Source organism: Suricata suricatta, chromosome 15, assembly GCF_006229205.1.
Source record: "Suricata suricatta isolate VVHF042 chromosome 15, meerkat_22Aug2017_6uvM2_HiC, whole genome shotgun sequence".
NCBI lineage: Eukaryota > Metazoa > Chordata > Mammalia > Carnivora > Herpestidae > Suricata > Suricata suricatta.
The window spans coordinates 71956391-71969458 of record NC_043714.1 but is presented as its reverse complement, the minus strand read 5'-3'; the positions used below and the strand labels follow the sequence as shown (position 1 = coordinate 71969458).

Sequence of the window (13068 nt, the reverse complement as noted above, 5' to 3'; positions counted from 1 at the left end):
AAACTGCCATCTAGGAGCCAGGAAGTGAGTTCTCACTGACACCGAATCCACAGGCACACTGATCTTGGACTGCCAGCTCCTACAAGTGTGAGGAATAAACTTCTGCTCTTTCTAAGCTCCCCCAGCCTATGGTATTCTGCTCTACAGCCCAAGTGGACCACGACATTCTCCCACTGGAACATAAATTTTATTTATGTAAAAATGCTTCTTCATTTAACGAACATCTACCACTAAGCACACGCTCTGTGTACCTTCCAGATCTTGCGAAATATCAGCATGCGGTCTCCTCACACTGCTGCCTGGAGCATTTGGCTGTGTCAGAGAACACCAACAGGTGCTTGCACAAGTGCGGGGTGAGTGTGCACTTGCACTGGTCTCTCCACAGACCGAGCCCAACATTCCCAGGTTCAAGGAGGGGAAGCGCAGCACAGAGAAGGTCCCGGCTGGGGTCTGATGTCCGAAGGGGAACACATATTCATCCATTGTGCTTGCTGGGCTGGGAAGACTAGAATTTAAAATATGCCACATACGGGGCGCCTGGGTGGCTCAGTCGGTTAAGCGTCCGACTTCGGCTCAGGTCCTGATCTCACGGTTTGTGGGTTCGAGCCCCGCGTCGGGCTCTATGCTGACAGCTAGCTCAGAGCCTGGAGCCTGCTTCAGATTCTGTGCCTCCATCTCTCTCTGCCCCTCCCCTGCTCATGCTGTCTCTTTCTCTCTCTCTCTCAAAAATAAAAAACATTAAAAAAAATTTTTAAATGAAATAAAATAAAATATGCCACGTTCAAGACATAATTCAGTCCTCACAAGAGATGACAAATGGGAAATTCAGAAAGGTTACTGTGCTGATAATAAATGGCAAAGGTAGGGTTCCTCTCCAGGTCTGTCTGACGAGAAAGACAGTGCGCCACTGCGGTATCGCCCACCGGTTTTACGTCGTGTAAGACAGAAAGAAAGATCTTCGTGGCACCTTAGGGTGAACGGAAGGCCAGCTTACCTCTGGAGGCTGCAGTCACCACTGAAGGGCCTGGTGGCAGCGACGCCTCCCCCTGGTAACCGTCCGGCCACCTACCCCTTCGTTCTGCTCCTTAGCTCGAACCCCCCCCTGCCCCGACCACCTCAAGTGTGCTCAGAGCCAGCCCTGATCTCTCGCCTCCACAGTGACAGTCGTGACACCTCTCACGGCACTTCTGAATAAAGTCTTCCTCACCCTTTTAGCAAGTGCCGGAATAATTTCTTCTTTAACGATGCATGATAGAAAGTCAGTATGTGTGTGGGATGTAATGAAAAATATATAGTTGGCCTTTGTCCCAGGTTCCTGGCCCAGACCTCCTAAAACCCTACAGATTTCCCGAGTGATCGGAGGGCTTTTATCATTCCTAACAAGCCCCTTTCAGCCATTCCTGCCTTCATGCCAAGGAGAGGGCTCTTGGAGCAAAAGGGGGCTGCGTGCCAGAAGCACCAACCATGTGAAGCACCGAGCAACCGCCCCGCTGGCCTGCTCAGCGCTCCCCCCTGCGGGGGTGAAGAGAAGCTCGACACGGAGTTCAAAATCATCGGTGACCAATGACTTAATCAGCTGCATCCACAGAATGAGCACTGTAAACCCCCCTCGACAGGAGAACGTGGGGAGCTTCCGGGCTGGTGGGCACATGCCCAGGCGGGGGGGGGGCGGCATGCCTGCAGACGGCATGGGAGCTCCCCGTGCTGCCCCCAACACCTTGTCCCAGGACCCCTTCGTCTGTCTGGCTGCCCCTGACTTGTATCCTTTAGAACAAACCATAACGGTGAGTAAATGCATCCTGAGTCCTGTGAGTCCCTCTAGCGAATCATCCAACCCGAACACAGGACGTGGATCACCCTAACTCAGCTCGGCCGACGGCAGTGTGGGTGGCCCGGGCGCCGCACCTGCCACTGACGTCTGAAGTGGGGTGTCTGGTGGGACACAGGCCCCGTTCTGCGGGACCTGCCCCAACTCCAGGAGCCAGTGCTGGAGCAGAATTGGACCAAAGTGCTGGACATGCAGCTGGTGCTGGAGAATTGATCGGTGGCAGGAAACACTATACAACAGGGATTAAGCGTGATGGGGAGGAAGATGGGGGCAAGCAGGAAAGGTCCTGACGATACAAAGAATGACTGGGAGAAAGGAGAAGACGTCAGCTCTGCAGCTTCTGACCACGGTGTCCACGATGCAGATAAACACTAAGCCTCCAAAGAAACTGAGTGACTATTTTTCTGCCTTCTTGCATCATCCTACATTTTGATCCTGAAAACTGATTCGAAACAGAATCTGTATGGGAACAACGTGCGTTAAAATAGATGGATGTGAAATGCAAGGACTTACTGAGATGGTTCTTCTTAATTGTTGAAAAACCTTTTAAGAGTCCTTTTGACTTTTTTCTATAAAACCAAAATATACACATGGTAAAAATTTAAAACAGCGCAACAGGATATAAAATGAAAAGAAAAGATTTCCCCTATACCAATACTCCAGAGGCAGTGATTATAGCAATTTTATATACTCTTCCAGAAGTCCTCTATCTTTATTCATAATAAATGCATGTGCACATACACACATGCACACACACACACGTGCACACAAACATGCGCGCACAGACGCACACAGGGTTTGGAAAACGTTGAAGTCATGGTGCAAGTAAGCTAACCTAGTTTTGTTTTCCTTAGTAAAGAACAATAAGTCAGACTTCATCTGCTCCATCGAGTATAACAATTCATGACTTCAGCTTTAATTAGAAGAAAATTCATCCCACATTTTTACCTAATGCATTTATGGTATAATTGGAAATGCCTTTAGCATAAAAGATTCAACAAAATTAAATATACTGAAACTCCGTAGAAAGAAAACAGAAAATTTAATGAACATAAATGTTCGTTAATATACATGTAATTACCTATATTTTAATGTTTATTTTTGAGAGAGCGAGCAAGCGAGCAAGCACAAGTGAGGGAGGGGCAGAGAGAGTCAGAGACACAGAATCCTGAGCTGACTCTACACCATCAACACAGACTCTGCACTGTCAACATGGGGCTCAAACTCACGAACCGTAAGATCATGACCTGAGCTGAAGTCAGACGTTTAAACTGACTGAGCCACCCAGGCGCCCCGTAATTACCTATTTTCAAATAACACTGCATTTTTATGATTTTGAAAACTTATAACAGGCATAATATATAATTCCATGATCAACATTCAAACGTTATTCCTTGCATCAATGATATTAAACATTTTAAGAACCATGTAAAATCATAAAGGTTAAAAAATTAGAAAAAAGTTAGAGCTATACCTAAGGTTTTGAAATGGAAAATAAGAATTAAAGAAACATATAGAAGATACCTAATTTCCTTCTCTAGACAGTCAACTCTGAAAATCTTACGTTGCTAAAATATCTTGCTACTCTAAGCAAGCTATGCATTATGTTAAAATCTAGTATTTCACTGCTGAAGAGTCGTCTGAAAACTGTTGACGCCTGATGCCACACCACACACATGCCGGTCTGCCTGGCGTGGACCTAACAGCCCAGGGCAGCCGGGCACCCCCAACCCTGCGCCTAACCTCGTTCCAGTTATGGCCACTGCACTTGTCCAGGCCCTCTAGCTACCAATTCAAAATGTGTGTGTGAGTTTTTTTTAAGACATTATTCATTCAATCAACAATTCTGTATTTTCCACTCGACTGAGGATTATAGTAAGCAGTTGGATGTTTTCATGAACTTACAATTAATATACAATGCGAAAAGGGGTGGGAGATGGTACAAGATGATCTAGGAAATCAGGGAACAGCTTTCCGGTATGTCCCCAACTGGGAGTTTCACTTCCCAAACCCAAGTGACCATCTCACTGATCTTCTCGAGGGGAGGGAAGGAAGCCCACGGGACACCAAGGTGGACGTCACCTTTTAGTTAACAGTAGCCAATGAAGACCAATCTTCCAGAAAATCTAATCCGGTTTCTGAGGTTGGATGGGTAAGGGATTTGACTTCCACTAATCCCCAGATTATACCTGTTACCACACCAAGGCCATCTCCCGGCTCATAAATAATACACAAATGTGAGACTAGGTTTTAGATAATGTAGGGGATTAAAATGTTATGGTTTCAAATGTTTGACATCAAATTTCTGTCAGTCCAGAAGTCTAGTGTAAGTTACAATGTCTTTTTCATTTGTTCATTTTTTTTCTTTTGTTGTTGCTTTTGCCTTGGGCTAATACAGAGCTTCCTAAGCAGTGGCCATTTACCTTTTTATTTTAATCCACCAAATATAGTAAAATCCATTAATCCTCTAAAAAACAGCCAAATAATCTTTGGATTTACATAAGTTAAATTTCCAATATTTATTTAAAGGATTAAAAATTTTGAGCACCATAAATTTTCATTAAAAAATGCTTGAATTCGCTCATAGAATCAAGCACATCTAAGCTGATATTTTCCTTTTTCTGAGCAACTCCATTTCTGTGAATTCACCTACAGATATACTTAGATAAGTGTAAATTATGTACAAAGCTATCCATTTGTGACATTGTCTTTAATAACACAACACTGACAATCATCTAAGTGTGTATCAACAGGAGTCTGGCTTTAGAATCTAGGGCATATCCACAGTACGAAACGGCACAGAGCTACTTTACAAGACCAAGAACTCTGTGTTCTGATAGAAAAAGATGTCAACCAGATACACCGTTCAGTCTGTGTACATGCACATGCGCGTGCACACACACACACGGGCAAACAGGGTAAGAACATATGTTCGTATTCACAGAAAATGTCTCCCTCCTTATACATAAGAAACAGTGGTAACCTGTGCACATGAGAGAATGCACTAGACAGTTCAATACGGAATAGGATGCTTTTCACTGTATCTTCCATGTTATTTAAAATTATTAAAAAATGGATATTTTATGGGTTCAAATTTACATAGAATTAAATTTTTAAACATAAAAAAATTAAAGACCTTAACAGAATAGAACAAAAATGTTACACAGAAATGTCCATGCTTATATTTTGTATCTTGGCTAATAATCCAGAGATTCACTCTCATTGGATCATTCATTTTAGGTTTTTCATTCAAGTATTTATGTCACTGAAACTCACAGGGAATTCACCTGGGAGCCTTATCTCACTTGAAGCAACAGAGATATTTCTGAAAATTACATGTAAAACCTTTTGAGAATCTAATAATATTTAAGAAGCAATGAGGTTCAGTTGGGTGGGCAATGAAGGCTGGCACCCACCCAAAAACTCCCGAGTTCTGATACGCTGAGGACATTGGAGGAGGTGCTGGAAACAGAGCACAGAGAACATGTGGCACGGAGTCAGACAAATCTGATATAATGTACACAGCGCTGCAGAGAAGGGACTAACAGCTTTGGAATTTGGAAGATTATTTGGAAAGCTAGCAAATATGTGCTAAAGGATAAGGAATGGAGTTTGTCAGACAAAGAAATGATGAATGGCTCAGGGAAGGAAAGTAACCCTGTGTAACACTAGTTCACATTCGCCCATTCAATTAGTCAGACCGTACAGCTGATAGATGAAATTTACTAAGACAGAATAGCCTATTTTTCCCGTGTCTCTTCTAGCAGTACAACATGGAATAGCTCAGGAGAGTAATGAGGACAGGATCCTGTGATCACAGAGCCCATTAGGGAACAAGCCTACGCATGAACTCAATTTCCTGACCCCACGCCCTGGGTTCCTGCAGAGACTGAACAGGTGCAAGGTGAGAAAGGGGGTCATTATCTTGGGCCAACACAGAGAAGAAGTGAGGACAAAAGCATGAAAAGGCAAGGCAGGCTCTGAAGGTCAAAACTGAGATCCTAGCCGTTTGGCAACACGGAGCTACTAGAAGTCAGTAGCTGGGGAGTGCCATGAAGGGAGACGACCTTAAGGAAAGCTGATCTGGCAGCTCAGGACCAATTGAAATGGATGGGATACAGGGAGGAAGGGGGAAAGAGGGAGAGAGAGAGGAAGAGTGGGGGAGAGGGGACGAGAGAGAGTATGTGTGTCCAAAACAACACAGTCTGTCAGGATGAACAGCTGTGGGACTGCACCTGACGGTTTATTTTTAGGTAACATGGAATAAAATGGATGAGAAGGACGTCAGAGACAAAGCCTTCCCATTCAGAGAAAGCGTCAAGCCCACTGAAGACCCAATCAGAGAAAACACCCAGGGACACCCCTGTGCTCCTGTCCCCACCCTGCATTCTCTATCCCACAGCACCCGCCTCCGTCCACAGCTTCTAAAGCACCTTGCCCACCATACCATACGTAGGCTTCTGAACTTGCTCTCCGAGACTGGAACCCTCCGCAGGCTTTCTGCCTTGCAGTGTCTTCTCTTGGTGTCTCTGCTTAGAGTCTACTTCCTTGAGAGGCTGTCCGTGAATTCCCACACTCGTTAACCAAGAAAACACAGCCTCTAGTATGATGCTCACCATGGTTCTAACCTCCTGCTCAATGTCTGTCTTCTCCAATAGACTGTCAGTTACCCCCTCTCGGTCCCTTTCACAGTGCCTGGCATGTGGTGCTGGAATGAGGTGCACGCTCTAAGAATGGAGGCCGAAAAGAACGTATCGTTACAAACACATTCAGCCTTTTCACTGCTTTATCTCACGGGATCCTGACAATATTCCAGGACTGGTGAGCGCTATTCACATTTTACAGGAGACAACTTTGAAAACACGTTTCTGAAAGTCACAGAGTTTTCAAACAACATTACTGAGGCTCAAAGCCAGGACCCCGAATGCAGGACACTTTCCCAACATACGCCATCAACAGGTCATTAAAACATTCTGTCTGGCTAACAACGCGATCAAGCTTCTAGAAAAGGAAAAAATGCATTCTCTACAAAGAAAGATCACTGAGAGAATGCGTTAATGGACCCGTATAGTTCTATGCTGAGCCCGTACGGAATTTCTTTCAGTGTGAGAAACGGTCAGCTAGAAACCCTGATACTCTGCAACTCCGCCTATTCCTATAGCCTCTGTTCTCTTTGGGGTGGATGATCCAAAAAACAGGATTTCAAAAGGAAACATGGCATTCAAACTCGGGAATCTGAAGAGGGTTTAACTAAAGGCCTCTATATACAGGTGCCAAGAACCTAAAATCATAGCAACAAAGAATGGCCGAGTACTCTGGGTTAGTCAGGAAGGGGGGTGTTACTGACCTAGGACGGGGAGCCTGAAGGGGCAAGGAAAGGCAAAGAGAGAGAGAGAGAGAGACAGAGACAGAGAGAGAGAAACCAGAGGGCCAGGACACCTGCTGGGTCACAGAGGGAACCAGGTTGGCACCTGACAGGGAGGAAGCCAAAGCTAACAGACGCTCTGACCTCACTTGTCCCTCACTTGTCCCTCTGGACAATCTTCTGCTGGAAACCTTCTGGGCAGGCACAGACCCAGCCCCGAGCCGGAGGGGGCAGTGTCTGCTCCGACAGGCCTCACGTCATCCGGACCAGCCTCCTGGACACACAGCAGGGTGCAGAGGGCGGAAAGAGACCAGGAAAGGTGAGAAGCCGTGCGCCAGCCCTATATCTCTGGAAACCAAGGGAGTCCTTACAGAGTTTCTGGGGCCTCCTCCACGTCCAACATGTCCCACGTGCACCTGCCACGTGTAATGTTACACAGCCACACACTGAAAAGTAATGAAAGAGGTCACTTACGCCAGTACTATTACCAGTGCTCTGCTGACAGCGATTCACCAAGTACAGGGCTCTGTGTGTGACTTACAGTCTCCCCCTGTTCCACCATAACTGCGGTCTATCACGTCCATTTGACAGAAGAAGACTCCAAGCTTGACAAGTCAGTTAATAAGTAGTTAAGGACTGACATCAAGGTCTCTCGAAAGTCAAACCCCATCTTAGTAGTTGTTTCAAAGCTACTTAGTAGAAACTCATTGTAAAGGTTCATGAAGGTCACAGGTCAACAGCACCAATCAGCCTGCACAATAAAGTACTAGTGGGGACGGACAGAAATACAGTCAGTAGACACGCCCCCGCCCCAGCACCTTAACCCTGAATGAATGATCAGAGGACAGCGCTCAGCCTGGGTCTGTAGCAACGAGAAGCCCACACAAGGGAGAGTAAGGACATGCTCCACACTCAGAAATCTATTTCAAAATAATACAACCGCCCAGTTGGAGGATTTAAATTGATCTTAAAAGATATATAAATAGTGCTCAGAGTCCCTGTAAATTCTATTTGACAGATTCCTAAAACGTTCCTGTGGCTGCAGGTCTGAAAAGGAATTTTTTAACCTCCACCGTGACAAATGTTTTCACTAAGGAATGATTTTATTTAAGCAATCCAAAACTAACTGAATACCTATTAGATTCAAACCAGAGTTGAATAACTAAAACCTGCCCAGACTAGACTGATTCACACACTCACGATCTTGCAAATAACCCTCCATAAACAGAAATAAACGACAGAGCAGAGTAGGGATGCATATCACTGTCTAATACGGAAGAATGGACCCAGCATAAATACATACACATATACTTCCAGGAGGCGGGAATCAAGTAAACTATTTTTATAAAGACACAGCAAATATTTATGCACAAATATCCTTAAATATACGTACAACACATAGGATTAAAACATACACACAAAGAAAGGAAAGTCAAACTCCTCCAGGAAGGAGGAAGGGTTGATAAAGAGAGAGGAAAGAAGGAATTAATTCCACCCATCCTGGATAACCAACAAAAAAATGTAGCAATAATATCAGCAGCGGGACTGTATTTACTGTCCTCCAGGTATTTAATCCTTGTCACACTGTAGCACAGTAACCCTCATCTTCATTGTACAGAAAGGGAGTGGCATCCAGGGACCCAGCTGAGGCCCCAGAGTCAGCCCAGATCCATGACCCAAACGGCGCTTCTCTAATCCTACAGCTTTCTGGTACTACTGTAACACAGGGATCTCGACTCTGAGCGACAAAAAATGCTGTGGATTATTTCATTTTTGCAGAAACTCACCAAGCTACTGGAAGTACCAAAAGAAATAGTGTTTATCACAGTGCTTTAAAACCTGTAACACACAGAACAAACAGGCTAGTATCACTCAATACCGTGTTTAATTTGTCATGATTTATTAACATGGATCTCTTTACAGATTTTGTGCAAGCTATGATTCTATTTTAATTTTTTAAACATTTTTATTGATTATTGGGAGACAGAGAGAGAGAGACAGCGTGAGCATGGGAGGGGCAGAGAGGGCGGGAGGAGACACAGAACCTGAAAGAGGCTGCAGGCTCTTGAGCTGTCAGCACAGAGCCCGACGCAGGGCTCAAACTTATAAACTGCGAAATCATGACCTGAGCTGACGTCGGAGCTTAATCGACAGAGCCACCCAGGTGCCCCTGTGAAAGCTACGATTCTCAAGAATCAAATCCAGATAACTAAAAAATTCTGAGCACTACTCAGAGTTATTATAAAAATTTTGTCAAATTCTTTTTAAGGAAAAAAAATGTTTCCAGTGGACTGGCACCTGAATTTGCCCTTAAGTACATGCAGTCATTTACCAAGCAAAGGGCATCCTGGCAGAAAAAATGACCAATACAGAGAGATAAGACATGATCATTCAATGCCTGCCTCGAGGGGAAAGACTCAAAGACCTCAGAAATAAGTAGGATAACTGGATTTTGGTACTAAAGTCTAACAATTCAAAAGAAACTTCTAACAGCAAAACATTTTTTTGCTCCACGATTTTAAAACAGTAAAGACCAACGGTGCGTGGGTAGCTCAGTCGGTTAAGAATCAGACCTTGGCTCAGGTCATGATCTCATATTTGTGGGTTTGAGCCCTGGATCGGGCTCTGTGCTGACAGCTCAGAGACTGGAACCTGCTTCTGATTCTATGTCTCCCTCCCTCTCTGCCCCTCCCCCACTCATGCTCTGTCTCTCTCTGTCTCAAAAATAAATAAAACATTTAAAAAGAAAAAAAAAAAACAACAGTAAAGACCAAAAGCTGTAAACTGGAGCAGAGACGCACGTGTCTAACAAGCTGATGGACTTATCTTAGACACTACATTGGAGGCTGTGCACGCATTCAGTCCACACGACTTCTCAGAGTGATGCGGCAGGTGTAGAAGGCAGGGCTGACACAGGACTGCAGGGTTATGGGCTCTCCAAGTTATTTTTCTTCTCCAAGTTACCGCACCACTCTGGCTTCAAAGCCGAACAAAACCTTCTAAGCCCAAAGGTGAACACAATACCTCCACCTCCACCTCCAAGAACTCAACAGAATTTTATAGGAACAGTCGGCCGCCTGCATTTATTGAATACCCACTATTTATGGAGAAATGTAACAGAAGCAACAAGGGAAGTTAAAAATGTAATAAATGCACCACAGTGCGCACTCATTTCCAGTGAGCTGGCACGCAGGGGGTGGATACACCAAATGACGGGGGCTCTGCTTCGCCCAGGGTCTCACCAGTGCTGATGGGGAATACTGGCAAATGTCTCTCCGACTGGCCCGTTTTCGTCTGGCAGTAAAGAGAGTTCGGAAGTAAGTGTTTATTGGCTCTGGCTGCAAAGAATGGTCCAGCTTCCTCGTAAGTCATCCAAACAAGCCAGGCAGCCAGATGGACCTGGAAGGTGGTGGGTGAAAGAGGCCCCCGCCTTCCCAACCACACCAACCCCGTGGCCATCCAAGTGCCTCCCTACCATTCTCCACACTGCCCAACACGCCCGTGAAACCAAGATACATAAACCCACGGACTAAATGAAGAAAACACTGCATGATGCTGATTCACATTAACAATGACTTACGTTGGTAACTACTGAAAAGAGAGATGGGAATAACTCCTAAAGGTTGAGAAAAGGAACATCTACTTTTGCATTAGACCTGCCTGAGGGTTACACCATATTTCTCACTTTTAATTGCAAACATCATTAGGTATACTGCAAAAGACCAGCTATCTTCAATAATTATCAGGCCCCAGAGGTCACCAATTAGAACCCTGCAAGGATTTGAATTAAAAAAAGGTTTTATGATTAGGTGAAGTAATGATCCAAGAAAGAGATTAGTTCTGTTCCAACTGTACTCATTATAAAACCCATTTCCTTTGTGTGAAGATTCAGTGTCTTTCTCATTTATCCTGCTGGCATTACCACGCTTGGAGATAGAAATATGCCTGTACTAATGATATCCTATAACAACCATATAATGCAAGCATTTTCCTATTACTTTCATATCTAATAAGGTGACCAATGAGTATTTTCTATTGGTTAGATATACAAAATACAGACTTTAGGGCTACAACAGACTCTATGAAATAAATTCAAAGTAGGATATCATCATGCGATGGCTATAGATGCATTTTTAGGTCATTTCGTAATCATAATCAGTCCCTGTTTGTGCAGAAGGTCAGAGCAGTGGGGGAAAATAATCCTTAAGGCTTTAAATCATATTTTTCATATGCTGATACAGGGTCATTTTTATAAAAAGAACACGAAAAATAAAGAGCATGATCAAAGGTTGCAACTAGACCACAAAGAAACATCTGTTCTGATGTAAAAGGCATTTCAACAAAACTACAAGGGATTTGCTATAATCATGAACATGGCTACAATAAACAAACACAAACATCAAAACAAAACTCACAGCTTAATATTAATATAAAACATACAAGATGCCTAAATATACCGTATTTCCTTCATAACTCAATGTTCTTCTAAGCAAAATTTTGTCCTTCCGATTTAATCATCCCAGGAAGCAGAGACATGGATAAAAAAAAATAAAAGCAATTTGTAAACACTTTAACAGCCATGGCTCCTGAGGACGGGAACATGCCAACACAGATACACAGTTGCTGAACATGAAGATAACGCTCCTCGCCAACTCAGAGCTGGGGAGAGTGACCCTCCTACACTGTGTACACAGCTTCCCCTAGGAGTCAGAGGCCGTCTGGTCACAGTGGGCATTCCCACTGGGAGTTTTCTTACAAGCGTTTGTCAAGCTGAGTACAGATCCTCACTTTCTACACCAAAATGTACATTAGAGTCATCTGGGGATCTTACAGCAACAACAACAACAACAACTACGCTAAGGCCAGTCAATAGCATTCATCCGTTTTCATTTGGACCTTCAGCCATGAGGAATTTAGTTAAGCAATTACGCAGGCTAGTGGGTTCCACTTGTCAGGTCTCCTGTCGCCTGGCTGATTACGTTAAGGCTGATGGGGTACTTGGTACTTCACAGAACTGTCCCGCGAGGCCTGTCCGGGCAAATTAGGCAGAGCCCCGGGATACATCCAGGGCTTTACTTGGACTCAAAGTCCAGCGACAAGCATTTAAGTTGACGTCTGACTGTCTTCTATCCTCTTCTCAACACAGGAGGTGGGGTAATTTGTTGTTCTATTCGACAAACAAGTAACAACTCAGAGGAGAACGTGAAGCCCAACGGCACTGCCAGGAGTCCAGAGAAGTGTTCTTTTCGACCAGTTTCGAGAATCCACCAGTCTGTACGGCAACTATGGGCCACAGCAGACGAACAGACATGCAGTGTGACTCAGGTTATCGCTATTTCGTAGGAGAGGGAGGAGGGGCAGTTAGGGGAGAAGTCTAAAAAGACTCTGTACAGGAGGAGATAATGGGAAAAAGTTGAAAAGCTCTGTCTAGGAAAACCAGCTGAGATAACTGAATACGCTTATCCTAACGGAGAAATGATCCCGGAGAGAATAAAATATATACACAAACATTTCTGTGTGTCCTTTAAGAGGGATTAGATTTGGTCAGTAAAAAGGCCAGTGGTACCATTATGACTAAAAGGTAGAAACCAAAGAGAAAGGAGCTACGAGTCCAATTAGAGAGATGAAGATTCTAGTAACAGCGTGCTTCCAAGCCAGAAGTTAGCGCTCTTATGGAGATCTCAAGTTCGCCCACAGAGCCCTGCCCTGCACATACTGGGCCCACCTGACAGGAATGTCCACAGACAGGACTCAGTCACCTGAAGGCAAGATGAACTCAGAGGTTCTTTTCCACCCTGGGATTTACACACATCCTTATCCTCAGTCTCCCTGACTAGCTCTTACACACATGAAACGCTCTGTTATCCATCATCAT

The 13068-nt window shown here is 44.4% G+C and overlaps 1 protein-coding gene across 1 annotated transcript in view; it reads right to left on the bottom strand.

The window, feature by feature from the left end:
• KHDRBS3 (KH RNA binding domain containing, signal transduction associated 3) overlaps positions 1-13068 on the bottom strand; it is a 117606-nt gene that overhangs the window by 58630 nt on the left and 45908 nt on the right. The gene's annotated exons all lie outside the window — the stretch shown is intronic.